This window comes from Ambystoma mexicanum, chromosome 3q (genome assembly GCF_040938575.1).
Source record: "Ambystoma mexicanum isolate Mex_15411 chromosome 3q, UKY_AmexF1_1, whole genome shotgun sequence".
Taxonomy (NCBI): domain Eukaryota; kingdom Metazoa; phylum Chordata; class Amphibia; order Caudata; family Ambystomatidae; genus Ambystoma; species Ambystoma mexicanum.
The window spans coordinates 129,720,337-129,739,518 of NC_090926.1; the positions used below are offsets into that span (position 1 = coordinate 129,720,337).

The 19,182-nt window shown below is 49.4% G+C and overlaps 1 protein-coding gene across 1 annotated transcript in view; it reads right to left on the bottom strand.

The window, feature by feature from the left end:
* The window catches only part of AMHR2 (anti-Mullerian hormone receptor type 2), a 1,032,826-nt gene that overhangs the window by 640,465 nt on the left and 373,179 nt on the right, over positions 1–19,182 (bottom strand). The window lies entirely within an intron of this gene.

The following is a 19,182-nucleotide window of genomic DNA, read 5'->3' on the forward strand; positions in this document are numbered from 1 at the left end:
TCGTGGCATTGTCAGACCCAGAACACTCCCTACCAGAGCTTATGAAGGAATTGGAAGCATTTGGGGCTAAAGATAAACTGACAGAAATCGGAAATCTTGAACCGATCTGTAAACCCTCAGTTAATGGATGGGTTGGGGTCCAGGACGCATTGAAAAATTGCAGAAAAAGGAATTGTATATTTAGGCGTAACCCTTAAGAAACCCATAGGACAAATATATGGGGCAAACTACTGCAACTATTGGATTTAAAACAGATCTCATGAAATGGAACCCCCTGACAATAACATGGTGGGGGAGAATGATAGCAATAAAGATGGTGATACTACTGAAACATTTATATTATTTTCAAGCGCTGCCTATCAGGGTCCTAAGGATCTTTTTTAGATCCCACAATAGAAGTATAACGTCATACATCTGGAAAAAGAAACTCCCTAGGGTGTCGATGTCTACATTGACGGCCCCAAGCAATCGATGTGGCTTAGCTTTCCCCAATTTCTATAGGTATTACGAGGCAGCCCAACTAAGGGTTATGAGTGAATAGTTAGCAGAAGGTCAACAGTCCTGTGCTCGACAGGATATGGCAGTAGCAGGATCTTCCCTCTCGGGGCTCATGTGGCTGAATAAAAAACATAGACACTCTAATACTAAGATTAGTGAAATAATTTGAGTGGAGGTGGAGGTATGAAACTCGGCAGTCAAGCGAGGGGCCCTAACGGTGAACCCGTCCCCATTTTACCCAATGTTTGGGAATCCGGAATTCCAGCCTTGGATGGAAAAAGGAGCATTTAAAGCACGGATAAGGGTGGGATGCTACATTGTATCAGGGGCAGGCTCTAAGGACCTTTCGAGGAATGTATGCAGGATATTGGGGGACCGGAGCGGGACCGGTTCAAATATAACCAACTGAAACATTGGTTAACCACCCCAACTATCAAGGAGGCAGCTACAAGAAAGCTAACCCCATTTGAAGGGTATATAATGACTCACACAGGCTCAAGAGGTCTGGTATGAAACCTCTATAGGTACTTGAATGACTATGAAGAGTCAGTTCAATTGAAATACATGAAAAAATGGGAAAGAACTCTCGGGGAGACCATTTCAAGGAGACTGTGGAGTTTTTGTGGGAAACTATCCTGAAATTAACCTGCTCTAGTTAGGTGAGGGAGATGTGGGTTAAAGTGCTCCTACAATGGCATTACTTGCGCAAAATAATTCACGCAATGTTTCTCTTGGCTTTAGATCAATGCTGGAGGGGATGTAAGGTGGTAGGGGCTGGAGGCACATCTGGTGGAACTGCCCAGTGCTACAATCATTCTGGGCTGTGGTGAAGAAGCAGATACAGGAGATGTTTCAGGGAACTGAGCTATTAGGGGAAAGGGTCTGTATGTGTGAGATGTGGGATCCAGGGTCGAAATTATACACAAAGACACAGAAACAGGGATTTATGATTCTCATGATAGTGGCATGGTTGGTGATAGCGCAACAATGGAAATAACTATCAGCAACCACAACCCCGGACTGGCTACAGAAAGTATGAAGTTTTGTTTCATTGGAGTGGGGGTAACATATAAAATTCAGGGGGACCAGGATATTTTCAAACAAGAATGGGGTCCGATTTTGACTTATCTACAAAGTGACTATACGTTACAATTGTGCCCGCACAAGATTAGGATACTGGGCATATTATAAAACCAACGGAACATCGGGTGAAGAGGGGCACGGGGTGAAGTGAATGTTCTGATGTTTCTTTGTATTAAAAATGTTTGGAAAGTTTGTAATTAGGGACATTACAATGTGTTTATTTATTCATTTTAATTAGTTGAATAGAATATCTGATGTTTGTACCTATGTAAAGGAGGGGCTCAAAAGTTATGGCAGACACTTTTTATTATTATAGTTTTATATATTCATGTGAAATTATTGTTAATGGCTAACACCGAATAAAATATATTTCTCTCTCTATTATTACTTCATATAGTCTTCCCTCTCACTTTTATGTGGACAATTCCCATATGTGTATCTCCTTTCTTTTCTTTGGACTCTCTTCATTCTACTCTTACTGCTTGTCTTCTGGCTGTTTAGTCTTGGATGCACTACCATTTCCTCCATCGAACTCCCTCCAAAACAGGGGTGTCTTTGTTTCTGCTGCAACTATTCCTCCACACTTGCCTCCTCCTGCTCTTTCTTTATCTCCTTCTTTAATCACTCTATATTAGCAACAGTTGTGAGTACTCATGATTGGTTGGTCTCTGGGGTAGAAGAATATCGAGGGCGTCCCGCTGGGTGTCCAGAGGCCAGAATATGGGCTCAGTGCACCCGGGGGGCAGCATCCTTCGGAAATCCTTGTGGGGAAAAAAACTGTGAATGGCAGGCAGAAGTGGCTCTCCGCTGTGCTGAGCTGTCTTGAAGATTGTTGCAGAATGGGTCCTGTTGCAGTGGAGAGCGAGGAATGCTGGCTCCTGTAGTGAAAAGGTGAGTAGGCTGGTTGAAGTACTCGGGGCAAGTCCGAGCTGGTAAGACTGAGGGAATTGAACCAGAGCTGGAATGGGAGACGGGAGAGAGAATGTGATAACACGGGAATGGAAGGAAGCCATAGGAGGAATAGAGACACAGTAGAAAGGCAAGCTGAGCGAAAAAGGAAGGAATAAGAAAGAATGAAAAGAAAGGGAGTTGGCCAGAAATGCTCGTGGAATGCGGGTAAGCGAGTGGGCGGTCAAGGAGGGAAGAAGTTATTGCCGAGCACTAGAAAGGAAGGGAAAACAAGGAAAGTAGTAAAAGGCAGTATAAGTGGGTAGCAAAGATGTGCAGAATAACAGAGCAGGGGAAATTCAGAAGAAAAGCAAAATGGAAACTGAGTGAAGTGTAATTCAGGAGATTAGCAGAGTAGAAGCCGAAAACCACGGAAAGCGTTAGGCAATTCTGCAAAGGGGCGAAGTAGCGACGCACCTACCTGTTCCCAACGGTGTGGTTAAATGGGAACTGTGGAAATCGGCTTTCGCCATCTTGGAAGAAGACTAGACCAGTAATCGGTACTCTTGGTTATACAGTCACGGAGGCGCATCTTGGATGCCACTTTAAGTATTGTGGATGATGTTTTCTCCAGCTCATACAGAAGGAACGAGAGGTTTTCCTAGCACTCTATCTGCATACGCACATAATCTTTGATCCCATTCTTTCTCTTTATCTTCACATTTACAACACTGCCTGATCTTGTTGTTTCAAATTGTACAATATATATAACTTCCTCCATTATTTAATTCACACTACCAAATTCCTCATTTCCTCATTACTTTTCTTGTTCTTTCATGCTTGGACTACTACCATGCTCTCCTGGATGTCCATCCTGCATGCTGGCTTGCTCCAGTATGTTCAATCTTTAAAACAGCTTTTCACATTCTCATTCAGCTCTCCCCTCTTGTCTTTGTTTATTCTTCTTTTCGATCTATCTCCTGGCTTCAGTTTGAGTCTAGTGTTTTCTATCAGATCCTGTGCATTGTCTTTAAATGTGCTCACAGCCTCACCCCTTCTTATTTGTCCTCTCGCTTTGCTATTTATACTCCTCGAATTTTATGCTCTTAAAATCAGCTTCTTCTGTCTGTATCTAAACCTCTATGTGTGCCATCCCATTTTTGCTCTTTTTCCTTATTGGCTCCTACAAATTGGAAGTTTTTGCCCTTCTCTTGATGGTCTTCTTGTACACTCTAACTATTTCTCTCATTCTCTCCCATTTTCAAGCTAATTTCTTATCTTTCCTTTAAAACACTTTTTATTGTTTTGCATAAAAAACAGAAATGAAAACAACCCAAGACAGAACAAACAAAAAAATATAATACTGTAACAGATCGGAAGACACTGCAAGATACATATAAACAATAGACCAGGAGGATTACCATCAAAAGAAAAACTCTCCATAAACAACACAAAGAATTCCCACTTGAAAAGGCTACGTCCCCCTCTCTAGCCACTGCCATTCCACTTTTCCCAGATCTTTTCCTATTTCCCAGGGCAACCCTTTGCGTTATACACTCTCTTCTCCAGGCCATACAACAGTCCATTTCAATGATCCATTTTGTCAGGCTTGGGCGTACCGCTACCCCCCACTGTGCCACCAGTGTTTGTTTCATCAGTCTGACGGCCGTGGACACAAACAGTTTCTCAAACTTAGTGAAGTCAGTTTCTCTCCACACCCCCAAGAGCAGTAGTTGTGGGTCCCCGAGAATTACCAAACCTGCAACAGAATGGATCTTGTCCAGACATTTCTGCCAGAAGCAGCAAACTTGTGGGCATTGCCAAAGAATGTGAAAAAAGGTACCCTCCAGCCCCCCACATCTGAGACACTCGGCATGTTCCACCCAGCCCAGTTAAATAAGGCTGTGCGAGAGCATGAAACCCTAGTAGTATCTTAAGTTGTATTAACCGTATGCAAGCCGAGATCCCAATTTCCCTGTGGCAAAGGCAGTGAGGACCTGGTCAAGGGTAGAGACCACCTTCTTATTTATGTGCTCTGGGAGAAGATTCACTTCTAGCGGGGAGCAGGTTGGCACATCCCAGAGTGACTGAAACTGGTATCTTTCAGTTTCAGGAAGGCCAAATATGTCACACAACTCAAGAAATGTGACCAGCACTCCCTCCCTCATAACATCGGACACACGCCACACCCTTCATCGCTCCCAGACCCTGAGTCTACTGATCTTGCCCATTTCTGGGATGTGGGCATTGCCCCATAGAGGCCGACCAAGAGTAGCCATATCCCCTCAACCCACATGATGATGGGTGTCCCTCCAGACTTGTATAGGATGCTGCATCATGGGCAGGAACAGATGTTTTTTCCGACCACTGTAGAGAATCGGGGGGGAGGGAGACCCGCCATCCATCCCCGTTCAACCCGGACATGTTGCAATGACACATCCCCATGCCGGCAATCGTTTACAATCGCCAATTGGCCGGCTCAGTAATAGCTGTGCAAGTTAGAGAGCCCAATACCCCCTTCCAACACTGAGCGCTGCAGTGTACTAAGGGCAATAGGGGGCTGACCATCAACCCCTGACCCCAAAGAGGGCTGCGGGGAGCAGCATCTGCGCTGTCATATTTAACCTTGGGGTTCTGTAGGGGGCATTCTGAAGGACATACAAATACTGCGGCAAGGACAACATCGTGAACATGGCCACCTTCCCGAGTAGTGTCAGTGTAAGGGACTTCCAGTGAGTGACATCACGCAGGAACCTATCAGTTATAGGATGCAAATTGTAACACACATAGTGATTAAGGTCACTGGAAACCCATCCCCCAAAATACTTGAAGCCCTGCACCGATATCCAATACGGATATCTCTGGGGCAGATCACCATCCGTCCCCTGAAGCAGGAAGAAGATTGACTTGTCCCAAATCACCCTCAGCCCACTAGCCCCATGAAATCCCTGTAAGATATGTGTAACCCGGACGCAGGCTTCCTGCGGCTTGCTCAGCTAGACCAAAAGATTGCCCGCACACAGCAAGACTTTGCCCTCACCCCCATGTTTCCAACAGAAGCCTGACCAAGTAAAGACTTTGCCCTCACCCCCATGTTTCCAACAGAAGCCTGACCAAGTCCGATCCTACCTTAGGGGGATGGGCAGCGGCTCTACAGCCAGCGTAAACAAGAGAGGGGAGAGAGGGCAACCCTACTTCGTCCCGCTCTCCAAGGGGAAGGCCCAGGAGGCCTCCCCATTAACCCAGACCACTGCACTTGGGGATGCATAAAGTAGGCAAACCCACCCCAGGAAACTCTCCCCAAACCCCATGCGAGATACCACCTCCCACAAGAACCTCCATTCCACTGAATCAAAGGCCTTTTTCAGGTCCAACAAAAGAAGCACTAATGGCTTTTCCAGCACATGTGCTGAGATATGTCCATGAATAACCTATGAATATTCATCCGGGTGGACTTGCAGGGCATAAATCCACATTGATCCAGGTGGATCAGGGAGGCAAACACTCTAGTGTGGCGTTCCGCCAGCACCCACCCCAGGATCTTAACCTCCCCGTTAATCAGGGAGATAGGCCTATAGGAGGCACAGGACTCCAGGGGCCTACCTGCTTTGGGGATTACGACAATACAGACCCTCCTGAGGTCAGGGGAAGAATGCCTGTGGTCTTTGAGTGGTTAAATATGTTGTGCATGTGCATGAACGTCGTTTCACCCAGCTTTTTCCAGACCTCAATCGGCAACCCATTGGGCCCGGGGGCCTTCCCTAACTGAAGGTGCAATACAGCAGCCGCTAGCACCTCCCCAGTGATGTCTGCCGCCAGTTTGGTTCTCTGAACGGGGGTCAGCTGCGGCAGGGTGATATCATCCAGGATGGGAAAACCTCCTGTCTGGTCCCCAGCCTGTTGGTAGTGGTAAAGCTCCTCATAATATGTGGTGAATGCCTCTGCGATTCCCACGTCCTCCACAATCCGCACCCCTCCTGGACCTGCCACCTCTCTCACATGCCTATTTCCTTCCTCTTTTCTAGCCAGGCATTTACCAACACGGTCCCCGGACTAATAGATCTGGCTTCTTTTGAGCAAGTACACTTGTTAGGCGTTATGAAGGGGAATATTCCGCAATCGATCTTGTGCACTGCAGAGTTTCTCTCGCATGCTTGGGGCTCTGTTCAAAGTATGCCTTCTCTGCCACCCTCTCTTCTTCCTCTGCCTCTCTCACTGCCTGTCCATGAACTTTCATGTGAGTTGCATCTAGGGAAATCATATCACCCCCTAGGACCACCTTATAATCTTCCCACAACATCTCGGGACCATGTACCGACCCTGTATTTATGTCAAAATATTAATTTGTCTCGGAGGCAACCCCTCCAGAAACTCGGGAAAACCCAGATAATAGCTGTTCATACGCCAAGGAGGCCTCTTCTGCCCCTTACCCGCATTGAGCTCCATAGCCAAAGGAGAGTGGTAAGAGATACCCCTGGCCGGGAAACTACCCAACTTGAGCCTATGCATGTCCCCCATCTGAATGAAAAAGTAATTTAGCTTAGATAGTGAGCCATGTACACCAGACAAGAAGGAGAAACCTTTATCCAACGGGCGCACCGACCTCCAGGCATCCACCAACCCCAGCGCAGGAGAGAATGTATTGAATTTTGTGGGATTGCTAGCCACTCTAACGCTGGTGTGCATACGATCTTGTGCTGGGTCCATAATGTCGTTGAAATCTCCCCCCAGAACCCACCTGTCCACCTGATTATGCCAAAGCGCTGCCTGGATTTCGTTCACTAGGTCCAGCGCGAAGGTTGGAGGGGATTATATGCATACCATCTCCCAAACCTCCTCCACAGCTCCCCTGTCACCAACACAAATCGGCCCCTCGGATCCTGTGTCACATCCCAGAGCCGGAAGGGGATCCGCTTGTGCAGTAACATAAAAACTCCTCTCACCCACCCCTGGAGAAGCCAGCATGTACTGCCGTTTGGTAATTTGTGCGCTTGAAAAATTCAGCATTCTGACCCCGCCAAATGAGTTTTGGTAAGGAGGACAGCATCCGGTGAGTGCCGGTTAAGTAATTATAGCACCAGTTGCCTCTTGATACTTGACATCAGCCCATTCACGTTCCTGGTTAAATAGGAAATTGTCCTTGGTCTATCCTCCCCGCCATACCTTTGCGACAAGAACAGCATTGTAACAGAGGACTCGCGTTCGTCTCACTGATCTGGACATGCAACAGAAAAACCTCCCAGAATATCACATTGTCAAAAAAATTGTTCTAGTCCCTCCATTGCCTCCCCAACTACCCTTTGTGTAAACCACAACTATCCCATCCCATACGTCACCCCAACTAGAAGCACCCCTTAGAACCTTAACAAACAACAACCCTTACAAACATATTCAGGGTTACCTACAAGAGTAATCCGAGCCCCCTTTCAGTCCATGCCAGCGGACACCGCACAGCGGAGCCTCAGTTGCGAATGTGAACATTAATAATGTCTGTAGGCTGTCTTCTCCCACTCAACAGAAAAGAGGCTGAGCACTCCCCTCCCCAGTCAGCCAATATGTTCATGCTCTTGTACGCCACCAGCAGGCCCCGCCGGGTCAGATCTCTGAGTGTCAAACAAGGCTGGGGACGATTCTCAGTCGTCCCCATCCAAAGAACACCCAGACCGGATGTGCATCTCCATCCAGTCCCAAACTTCCTTATGGGTATGAAACAAATGGACCGTGCCCTTGTAGTAGACCTTTAGCAGAGCAGGAAGGAAAGAGCATATTTAATACTAAGCAACATCAGCTTCCTCTTAACAGAGTCAACGGACTATCTGGCCCACTATATCTCCTTTGTATAATCTGGGAAAAAACAATCTGATTCCCATTATACGTAATCGGGTCCGTCGCCCTCGCCATATGTAGGAGAGTGTCCTGATCCCTGTAATTTAGCAGGCGCACTATCACTGTGCTCCAGGCAGTGGGCAGCTGGGCTGCCCTTCCGGACTCGATGAGCCTGTTCTATTGAGAAGAAGCTGGAGAGTTTCTTGGGTACCATTAGATGTCCCAGCCAGCGTTCTAAAAATAGCTCCATACTGGGTCCCTCTTCCTTCTCAGGTAGCCCAAGAATGCGTAGATTATTACGTCTGGAGCTGCCTTCAGTGTCCTCGGCTCGGTCTTCCAAGACGCTGAGTTTCTACGATACTGACGCCAACTCTCTTTCTGTTTTCTTGAGTGCATCCTCATTTTCTGAAATACAATGCTCTGCTTTGCGCACCCGGCAACACAAGTTGCGAAGATTCTTCCGCAGGAAAGACACCTCTGAGGCCAACCCATTAATCTTCGCCTCTACTGAGGACTTGGAGTACCCTATGGCGCTCATGATGTCTGTGAGTGATATCCCATGTTCTACTCTGGAAGCACCCACACAGGTCACTGCCGTTTCTTGTGACGCAACAGGAGGTGGAGGGGCGCTAACCAAATGGCTGTCCATCTTATTCTGTAGGTTCCCCTCCCAAGGTTTTGTCTTTTGTCATCCCTGCAGGGCTGTTTGTGCCCAAATAGTCCTTGGCGATAGCCAGCGTCCCCACCAGACTTCCATTTTGCTTGTCAGATGTGGCCTTCTGCCCCATTAGAGTCTCCCGCGCAAGTTCAGATGGGTACCCAGTCCGCCAGGAATTTGGGGTCTGCTCACAACTCCAATCCGCGGCACCACCTTCCTTGTCCATACAACGCCCCCAACCTTCTACAGAGTATGCCCACCAACTCTCAGCTGTCCCCACTCTCCTCCCACAGGCTGCAAGTTCAAAGGGTCGCACATCCTGCCTCCCCCCTGCCAACTTCCCGGCACCTGCCGGTCTTCAGGCGTATCAATTTTAGTAAGCGCAGCACTCTTGGGTACAAAAAAAGCTTGGAGGCTGCCCCTATTTCCGCAGTTAAAGTTACACTGGAGTCCCTCCAGGCTGGTGGACCCCCACTCCAGTCACCACACAGCTCCTGCAAATCTGTGACCCCCCCACTGTGTGTTTTCTGCTATGTCTGCAAAGACTCCCGAGCAGGGGACAAGATGCCTGGGAATTACCACTTCCAATATTTTCAGGGGCCGTCTTACCCTCTCATCTCAAAGGATGTCACAAGTGCAGGCAGGCACCCAGCAGTGTCTGCAGGGGGCAAATATCACTATGTGGGCTCCTGTCAGAAGGGGCAGCCAGGACCTCTTCACGTGCTACTGTCTTCAGGGGGAAGTGGCTATCCCTTCCCCAGAGGATGCCCTGTCCCCAGGTTATATCTGCCTTCCAGCGCAGAAACCTCTGCACCACTGCTCCTGGTCCCCGCTGTTGGTGCTTGTGCAGACACGGTGCCTCCCGGGCCTCCCATGCTGTGCCTGTGCGCCTACTATTTAACTATTTAATGCTTGCTGCAGTCACCGCCTGCGGCCTGGATCCTCTATCCGCAACTCCGGTGCTCCAACTTCGATGCACACAGTGTGCACCGAGTTGCGAGTCAGCCCCTCTGATGCTCACTTTTTTCACTGCAGCAGCCCGATCTGGGTCTATGTTGCCGACTTCTGGCTGCAATACAGAAGAGCGGGAACCGGGTTGCACACCCGCAGCCCAGTCTGGCTCTTAGATCTGCAGTTGTAGTGTGCCTGCTGCAAAATTCTTTGCGAGTGCCGGATTGCTTACCGGCTCCCCGCTGTTGCTGCCCACATTGACCCAGACTCTCCCACTGCAGCAGGTCCGTAATTTATTTATTTTTTGCATTTTTAAAGTGCTCACACAGCCCGCGGGCATCGAGGCGCTGTTAATTGCGTAATTGTTTTTTTTTTTGTCTTAGTTGCATATTTATAACGTGCTTAAATACCCAGAGGTTTCTAAGCGTGGACCTGGGGATTGAACCTGTGTTGCTGCGTGTCATCTTGCTTCCACAGTGACCACGTTGCCTCTTGTAATTGTGGCACGCACCACGTCTGGACCGTCTGCCACAGCTTCAGCGCCTCCAGCCGCCTCACTAAGATGGCGGGTGGCCTTGGCGTACCACACAGGATTCGTAAAGGCATGGATCTCCTGCACCGATTTTCTTTGGTGCTGCTGCAGAGTGTGGCAGAAAGTTCTGCTGCCTCTGTAGCCCGGACTGGGCTATGGAGGTAAGTACAAAGGGCGCAAAGCCCGTGTAACAGGTAACAGCAACTTCTTTATTTTACTTCACAATTCAACTGCCGTCACAGTGCCCACACTCCTCCTCTTCCTCTCTCTGCTAACTACGCCCCCATGCTTGGAGGCAAGCGCCTTAAAGGCGCAGGGGCAGGTAACACCACATCCGGACGAATGTACAAACTTCTGGGTCAACACTCTTCAACCCATCTTAATGGCTTCTTCGTCGCTCTTTGCGGTCGGGACTGACGATCACCGGTTTCTCCTTCACTTGGGCGATCATCTCCTATCTCTTCTCGACTCCCTGCTGCTCTTGGAGGGAGCCACAGGTCATCCAGTGGTTCCCTCGGGGTCGGGTCCAACTCCGGCGGGGGAGACTCGCTATTCTCCTTTTTGACATAATGCTTGAAGAGTGAACTGTTTCTCATGATGGCTCAGTCTTCATTTTGGGCTGTCACCATTGTCCCCTTCATGGCGGTGAATACGTCTTCCTTATCATCGGTTGTTGCACCAGAACCTTGTCTCCGACCTGGAACTCCTTGGGCCCAGCCCGTTTTGTCCTTCACCGGCGTCTCTCAGAGCTACTTCCATGTCTGCGCCCCACGGAGTCGAGGAGTCTCTCACGAGGCGCGCGTGAACATCGTATCGAACAATGAGTTCAGTCGGAGCCTTGTTGGCGGCCTCGTGTGGGGTATTGCGATAATCCCAAAGGAGCCGGCATAGGGCCTGATGAGGGTTTGTGGCCTCTATGCGGGCTCGCTGTAGGGTTTTCTTTATGGAGGCCATAAATTGCTCTGCCATGGCATTTGCTTGCGGCCATCAAGGCGTTATTTTCATTTGTTTGAACTCCAGGTGTTTCGCCAGAGCCTCAAACTCATGTCCATTGAACGGCGGTCCACTGTCGGACTTGATCACTCTTGGGATGCCCCATTCGCTGAGCACCTCGTCTAGGGTGGCAGCTACTTGGGGGAACACAGTGGTGGTGAGTTTCTTGATGATGGGGAAACGAGAATATTCGTTGATGAGGAGGAGGAAATATTCTCCCGACTCTAGCGGGCCATAAAAGTCAATGGCCACTCTCTCACATGGTCTCTCTGGGATTTGGGTAGGTTGCAGGGGCACTAGAGGTTCTGCCGGTGCTGTGCACTGGCAGGCCAGGCAGTTCTTCACCACTCATCTACTAGCGAGTTCAGAAAGGGGAACCAGTCGTGACATCGAAGCTGTCTTTTGGGGTTTTCAGCTCCCCAGTGTCCCTCGTGAGCTGTCCAGATGACGTCGGCTTGGAGAGTGGCGGTAATGACGATTCTGCACCCTCGCAGGAGTATATTGTGGTCTTTTACGGCAAGCTCAGATTGTATTCTTGCCAGTCTCTCTATTTCTTCCTTGCACACCCAGAATTGCACGTCGGTAGTCCTTCCATTTATTGGTGTTTGCCAGGCTGATCGCAAGGGAGGTCGTGGGATCTGCGGCGGAGGCGGCTGCAACTGTCTCTAAGGAGAGGGCTGGCAGAAGAGATCTGGCAACTACGTAGTCGATGGCAACATCGCCCCCTCGGGTGATGGGAGGGCCCGCAGGGTGATGGGAAAGATAGTCTGCAGAGTTAAGGTCGCCCCCTGGTCTGTGCACGATATCATAATCGTACTCCTGTAGTCGGATGACCCATCGCTCAATCCTCAGAGGCAACTTGGTCCGTGGGTTGCCAAACAAGGACAGCAAGGCCTGGTGGTCGGTGATCAGAGTGAATTTCTTCCCGATGATAAAATTATGGAAGTGCTCACAGGCCTATACGGTGGCTAGGATCACCTTCTAGGCCTGCAAGTATGCAGACTCGGGCGTGGACAGGGCCCTGCTGGCATACGCCACAACGTGTCTGGGGTTGATGTCTGCCCCACTAGTCTGTGCCAGGATTGCACTCAGGCCTACGGGGCTAGCGTCCACTGTTATTTCTGTGTGCCAGGCGGGGTTGAAATATGCCATACGATGAGGTTCTGACAGGGATCTTTTGATGTCATCAAACGCCTTCTGGCAGTCGGGCGTCCACACGAATATAGCTTCCTTTTGTAGCAGCTTCCTGAGCGGCTTGGTGATTGAGGCATAGTGGGGTATGTATCTGGTGCAATACCATGCCATCCCTAGGAAGGAGCGTATGTCCACCACCTGTAGTGGTTCCTTGAGCTTGGTGATAGTGTCCACCTTCTCTGGGTCGGGCATCATCCCCTCGGCCGAAAATATGTGTCCGAAGAACTTCAGCTTTGACTTGCTAAAACGGCACTTGTCGATGTTGAGGGTTAGGACAGCGGCCTGGACTGCCATGCAGGTGGCGAGGATTGCTGTGTCGTGAGCCTCTTTCGATGCCCCGAAGATGAGAATGTCATCACTATAATTTAGTGCGCCTTTGATTGGTCTGATGACCTATCTCACAGCCTCCTGAAAAATCTCGGCCGCCGAGGAGATGCTGAAGTTTAGCCTCCAGTATCTGAACAGACCTTAATGAGTGGCGAATGTCGTTATCCCTCTTGAGTCGGGATGCAGTTCCAGTTGATGATATCCTTGTATTAGATGAAGCTTGGAGAACAAACAAGCATTGTTCAGTTGCACTATCAGGCCCTTGATGCATTGGGGGGGATGCCTCTCCCTCTGGATGGCGGTGTTAGCCATTCTCATGTCCATGCACAGCCGGAGCCTCCCCCTTTCTTTGGTACAATGACCAGGGGTGACACCCAGGGGGTGGGCCCTGTCGCTGGTTTGATAATACCATCGGAGAGTAGTTGGTTGAGCTCTCTGGAGACTGCTTCTTGTAGATGGAATCCGACTCTCCTTGGGTGTTGTGGGACCGGCCTCACCGCAGGGTCAATATGTAGCTTGATCGGGGGACCCTTTAGTTTTCCCAGGCCTGTGCACATTTGGGAAAATTTCACCACTATGTCGGTTTTGGTGATGAGGCCATGAGTGCTGTCGGAGCTGATGGCTCTTACGGTGTCTTTGCATCTCTGGCCAACTGCGGCTGATGTTATCACGTCATCGGTCCCAACATGGATGTCGATAAGACCTAGGCACGATGCTGTGTGGTAGCTGAAGAGGTATCTACTCTTTGTTGGGCATCGAATGACATGGATGGTTGTGTCCATTTTCCATCCTTTGAGGAGGAGGCAGGGTCTAAAGTGGCTGATGGTCTGCAGGGGTGTAGCAGCGTTCCACTGGAAGATTCTCGAATGGGTTCACTCAAGTGTCGGGGCGTCTTGGATCTTTTGGTATTCTTGCTACCCCATGATGTTTACTGTGGCGCCAGAGTCCACTAGGAAATGAGAGAGTCAATTTCCCATTTTGACCTGGAGCTTTTTTGGCTTCTATATTGCCTAGGGCGAGATTGACGTATTCGTCCTGTGTCGCTGGATCGTAGTAGGGGGTGCCACCAGGGGTCATTGGAGTGTAGTAGCTGTCCTCTTCTGGGTACCCCTCGGGGGGTTCGTCATATTCATCTGTCAGGTGAGATGGTAGTTCATGGCTGGGGTAGCCGCAGGGATAGTCCTGGTATTGATATTCGTCAACAGCCCGGATATAACTTCTCGGGCCGGGTTGGTAAAGCCTTTCTTGAATGTATTGAGGTTGTGGTGGGCGATACGGCTTTCTGACGGATGCTTGGGGCCTCATGGTAGGGAACTGCCTGTCTTCCCTGCAGACGGATTGGAAATGGCCCTCTCTGCCGCAATTGGTACACCCCTACGATAAGGCCGGACAAGATCCGGAATGTGGGAATGCCATGCCACACCGGTAGCACTGTCTCTGTAGCCTGGGCACTTGTTGGTTCGATGATCTGTACGGGGCGGCACTTCTGTCTCCTGGTCGTGAGACAGGTTGTTGGACCATTGCTATTTTATTTATTTATTTTTATTTATTACATTTATTACTCGCCCAGACCCGAAGGTATCACGGCGAATTGCAAGCATATTATCACATTTTTTATACAATGTTGCGGTTATAGTCATATAAAACATTTCTTTTATGATGTTACAAAACAGTCAGGCGGTGCGATTACAGATAGATTCTATCACTAAATGCAGGCCTAGTAGTGCCCACTGGACATACATATGGGCAATACATATGGACATACATATGGGTTAGTATTTATTGAATAGCCAAGTTTTCAGCGCTTTTTTGAATCCTGGTAAGGTGTCCTCATTTTTAATGCTGATTGGTAATGTATTCCAATGCGACGGGGCTAGAACTTTGAAACTACTTCCTCCTGCTCTACTGTATTTATAATATGGTACTTCCAAGAGAGCCAGTTTATTGGATCCAAGTGTCCTGAGGGAGATTTTTTTCTTGATGGTGTTGTTGAGGTAGCTAGGTGCTTTGTTTGTGATGCATTTGTGAACGACACTAAGGGCCTCATCATGAGTTTGGCGGTAACCCTTAAATCCGGCGGTCACGCTATTACCGCCAGATTTAAGGGTCCGCCAAATCAGGGCTTCGGCGGATTTCTCCCCAGCTCTGAGCTGGGGGGAAATCTGCCGAAAATTCACGCTATTACCGCCGGCGGGAAATCCGCCAGCGATAAGAGCGCGAAAATTCCCCATTGAGCCCAATGGGGCATTCCCGAATGGGCTCAGTGGGGAATGGGGAATTCCATTACCGCCAAACCCGTGATCCGGCACTAATAGCACCGGGGGGTTTGGCGGTAGGGCTAATACCACCGGCGGTAATACCGCCGGCATTACCGCCCAACTCGTGATGAGGCCCTAAGTGTTTTGAATATGAGTTCCGAGGTGTCGTGTTTCGTAGTCGTTGTGCTTGACATCGATGCGGCTTAGGCGTCAACTCTCTCAAAGATTCTGGCAAGCTTGCTAACTTGAGAGGTTTTTTAAGCAGCTGTTTTTTGAGCGATGGTGACAGGCAGCCCTCGATAATGCGCAGGCTAATTACTTTGTAGAGGGAAAAAGCATCAAATTGGCAGTGGGCACCTTTGACCCTCAGGCGGGTTATATATTCGTCCACTGTCTCTGCGGCTTCTGGGTGTACTGGTTAAAGAGATACCTTTCATAGTCTTGATTCGGTTCGATGATCAGTAGTCTGTCAAGGGCAGCGATCAGGGAGGCGAAGTCTGGCTGATCCGCCGTTGGGATGGTCTTGACAATCATTTTCACCCCTCCGCCACCAGGTTGAGGAACACGTCGTGCAGGTGCGGTGAGTCGCCGTCTCCTGACCCTCTGACAAAGTGGTAGAAGTCCTCCATCCGCTCAGTCCACCAGAGCACTTTGTTGGACTGTGGCGTCATGGAGAACGGAAGAGGCATGCACAACTGGATGAACTTTGAGCTGCGGGCTGGGGGTGGCGAGTTCTGGTTGCTCATGATGGCTGTTGGCAGTGCAGGATGTGGGGTAACTGCAAGTGGACAAAGCTGTGCGCCACCTGGGCTTCAGAGGTGAGCATTGGGGCACGGACACCCCCTGGGCAAGAGTCCTGTAGTTTTGGGGACCAACTGAGGAGGTAAGGACTGCACTTGAGAATGAGTCCAGGGGTGTAGGAGGTCTCTCCACAGGTAGAAAGAGATGGTGCCACTGGTTTGTGGTGGGGGCCCAATGGAGGAATGAGAGCATCCAGGACCAAACTTATGGTCTGGTGTGTCGGGGCTGCAAACGTTGGGTGCTGGTGATTTACTTGTATAAGAGGACGCACCTTATGTATGGCTTGCTGAGTCTCCGCGGGCCTGTGGGCGCAGGAGGAGGCGAGCGGGTCACGTGGTCAGGAGCTCAGTAGGCGGGTGTACATAGACAGCTTCAGGTGCGCTGGGGAGGCAGTCTCTGATCCACCCTCAGGAGGCGGGCACCGCAGCGCGATGGCCAGGCAGGTGACGTTGCAGGAGGAGCACTTCTGCCCAGTACGGGTGCGGGCAGGCAGGCGGCGCACGGCGTGAGCTGGGCCTTCCTTTGAGAGGGCGCTGTAGCAGGAATCACCAAAGTTCTGATGTAAGGCAGCTTCAGAAGAGGACGGCGGCCCAGTGAGATCACTGACCGCACGCTGGAGGACACGAGGTGGAGGAACTCTCGCGGAAGGAGAACTCCGAACTACACAAGGAGACATCCTCGTCGCCAGATGTAGCCCGGACTGGGCTCTGGAGGTAAGTACAAAGGACGCAAAGCCGGAGTAACAGGTAACAGCAACTTCTTTATTTTATTTCCCAATTCAACTGGCGTCACAGCGCCCACACTCCTCCTCTTCCTCTCTCTGCTAACTAGGCCCCAATGCTTGGAGGCGAGCGCCTTAAAGGTGCAGGGGCAGGTAACAGCCTCATCAATTAAAATACTCTACAGGATAAGAACTGTGTTAGGGAGAATTCTCATTCTATGGCTAATTTCCCTTACCTATAGAGTCCCCCAGCAGCTTTGCTGGATTTTAAGGGTTTGGTTTTTTCTCCTGCTAAGAGTGAGACTCTTTTTCTCACTCTTAGGCATTTTTGCTATCTGTGTTCTAGGCTATTTTTGTGTTCAATGTCTATGGGGTTTTTCTCACCTCCATAGGAACCATCTTTATTCACATGTGTTACACAGAACCCTCCATGCAGTGACACAGAGGTGTCGTAGCGACCCCCAAACATACACTCCATACCCTGGGACTGACTACTGTCTCCCAGGGTATGTAAAGTCCCAATTGACTTTACTAGTCAATAATATGAACTAAACCAGAACAACCCATCTTACTATGAGGGTACTGGAAAGGGTTAATAGTTTTTCCCTTCTGTTCGTTTTCGAGAGGATACCGTACAGACCCCCTCTTAAAAGTTTCTGGCTGGTGGCAGTGGTTACTGCCGCAAATATTCGACCACAAATATTTTCCCATGGGATTTTCCCATTGTTCGAGGCTACTACATTTTCTGACAGCCTCTAACATACCGCCGGTGTATTTTAATATTAACTTTACTCCGGTAGGTTTTATTTGCCAGAACTTTTATATAACTTCTTTCTCGTGTCTTTCTCTACGCTCCTAACCCAGGTCGGGGATCCTTGTTTCGTCCTTTTGGCGGGCTTCTGCTAAGAAGCCCTCCTTTCGGTGCCACTGAGTCTGGGGTGGGTCCATTGTGTGGGAGGGGGAGTAGGACCCCTGGACAGGGTTGCCTCAGCAACCCATGTCGCACTCTATCCTGATAGGTTGTAGGGTCTCCCGCCAAGATGACCACTCCACTGTGTGAGTGACAGCTGGGCTGTATGAATGGGGCTCTTTTTGCATAAAAGCAGGGTCCTGACTACTGGAAGAGCAAGACGTCGCCACTGGAACTAAGAAGCCGAAGAGGAGAGAAGCCAAAGACATCTGCAAACGACTGAACCACCGGTGAAGCCCTGCTGCAGCGTCTCACCACTTTTCTCCACACGACGAGAGAAGATCTTCATCTGAAAGAGCCTTCTTCCCTTGAGCTGGTGGGGCCAACCAGTTTGCCAATCGCCTTCCCGGACCTGCCTTGGTCGAATCGCCAGTACCCTGTACTCGGAGGACAGATAGCCAGGCACCAGTCCACCCAGACCACGATTTAAAGGAGCGTACCTTTTATTTGTCGGGCAGCACTGCGGCTGGTTCCATCCCTGGGTAGTGCAGTAACTCAAACCTTCCTCCACGACGAGAGCCTCTCTTCCTCTGCAGGATCCCCCGAACTGCAGGAACTACCAGGAACAACCGCCACCGCAGGAGCCACTTCTTCATTTTAAAGGTACATTGTTCTGCCAGGCCGCCCTTTCTGCGTGGTAGAGCTAAAGGTGTTGTAAATCCTTTACCTACCTGTTGGGTGGGCAGCCCCTCTCTCTTAACAATGTCTTTCACCTTCTGCATCCACCTTTTTAAAATCGTTAACCAAAGACTTGACTGCAGCTACAAGAACATTTTGCTCCTGGGCCCTTGCCCTGTACCACTGACTCTGGCACAGGCCTACTGACTCTGGCTAAATTTGTTAGAACTGCCTTCACTAGATTGCTTCTCAACTAGAACTGTGTTGGTGCACCTACTTCTTATAACGACCCCTTCCTTCCCACTTTTAAACCTTGTGAAGTGCCATTTTGCTCGGTTTTCATTTAAGTATTTGCTATACTGATGTACTGCCTTGCCTAAACTGGTTCACAAACTCATGGGAAGTGTTGTTGGGGCCTGTAAGAAGATATTTCTATATGAGTTGTGTTTTCCCTCCCTTATAAGAAATTGCTGGAGTGCCATTTGTGTTTGGTTTTCACTGTGCCATTTTTCTCAGTTTTCACTATTGCTCAAACTTGCCTACAATTTAACTAGGGAGTTGTGTATACTTTCTTTGACTGAATTGAACTTGCTTAAGAACCGTGATAAATGTGTTTAACTAGAAGTGTATAAAATAAATATATATATTCTTTTTACTACAAAGCTTTGGTCAGTGTTTCCTTGTTCCATAGTACTGAAGGCCTATTGTGTAAACCCTGAATACTGCTCATCTCCCTCTTGAGATAAGTCTGACTGCTCAGCCACAGCTACCAACTAAATCTTTGTGGTACGGGCTGATACCAAAGGGGATTTATTGCTCTCACCTGTAGCCCTAATCTTCTGTAGTGCTCCCTAAGGGAACTGC